The following is a 1,538-nucleotide window of genomic DNA, read 5'->3' as shown; positions in this document are numbered from 1 at the left end:
GTCTTGAAGAAAAACAAGAGAATTTCATGCATGGAAAATTTCCTATAATTCTAGACTATCAGCTGTTCCGAATCTTTCTGCTTGTACTTGCTTACTTCCTTGAACAGACAGTGTGTTTCTCCTGTTTGTTATACTATCATGACCTGTCAGTTATACTGTTGTTTTGTTAAGAATGGAAGTGTCTCCTGAAATCCAGTTAGTCAATGATTTTCCTCCATCATCTTATGAATGGGAAGCAAAGAGAGGAAGATTTTCATTTCTCCTAGTGAAATATGAGTTTAGGATTCAGAGAATATGTGAGTGATGGTGATGGCAGATTTAACTGTGGAGATATAAAGCAAGGTTCTTCATACTGTCATCAGTCTCAAACAATATATGCAAGAGAGAGTTATGCCATTTCCAAAGTCACCAGATTATCTAGGTGGGGTATTTTATCAACACATTCTTAGCAACTCTTTTAGTGTTTTTGCCCCAGGGACTTTGCTGCTAATTATCTGATTGGTAAACAATTGATAGATTTGGCCTACCAGTAGGTTTTTCCTTTTGGAGGAAATTGTGCTCTGCCCATTTAGAGAGGGAGGCCTGTCCTTGTTTAATGCTGCTGCTATGAACCATAGAATGTGTTACTAACAAGCCCACCAGATTAACTGAACTAATGCTATGTTCTTACCCTTTATCACTAACAAAGTTGATATGGTTCTGAACCTAACTCTTCTTTGTTCTGTTTCTCAGTTTGTTAGAGACTGATAAGGCAAACTACCTCAAATCTCAAATCTATGCCAAAATATTAAACCAAAATGTTGAATAAATACCCTGTTTTATTGTTTTTGTACTTTATTTATTGCAAAATAAAAAAAAAACAAATCAAAGAACAAATTCAAGTTTTAATGTTAGTCTCTGGAAAGATATCTTAAAGTTATCATGTCATGCATGCATATTCCTCAAATTCATCAAATGCTTCACATTAAATGTTTCCAATTTATGGAAGCAATGAACCCGGAAAGCTTATAATTCTGTAGTTATTATATGAACATTGTGTTTGAATTTCACATATTTTCACAGGAAATGTAGCACACAAAGGATAATGTTGACTGAAAATATGCTGTTGGTCTCTCAAAGATTTAGTCTTTCTTCAGATAAAGGGAATAAAACCATTATACTGATGGGGATGTTTGGTTTGTAAAGAAGATAGCTTTAAAGAATAACATTGTAATACTTAAGAATAAACACACACACACACACACACACACACACACACACACACACACACACCTACCTGCAATGTAAATAGCACAAATTTTATTTTAAAGTTAATCAAATAGCAGAGCAAGGAAGTGATAATCTGAAATCAAATAAACCCCTGGGAATCCTCAAACTTCTGAAAGATGGTAATGTAATCTTTAAAATAATGATGAATATCAATCTTATATGAAAGAAAGATTTAGTCGGTGTAACAAGATGTATTAAACACAATTTGATAGTGTTAGAAATAGTCAAAAATTATACAGACCAGGAATGGTCTGACAGGCAGAGAAATG

Source organism: Phodopus roborovskii, unplaced genomic scaffold, assembly GCF_943737965.1.
Source record: "Phodopus roborovskii unplaced genomic scaffold, PHOROB, whole genome shotgun sequence".
NCBI lineage: Eukaryota > Metazoa > Chordata > Mammalia > Rodentia > Cricetidae > Phodopus > Phodopus roborovskii.
The sequence above is the reverse complement of the archived record's forward strand: the minus strand, read 5'-3'. Positions refer to the sequence as shown.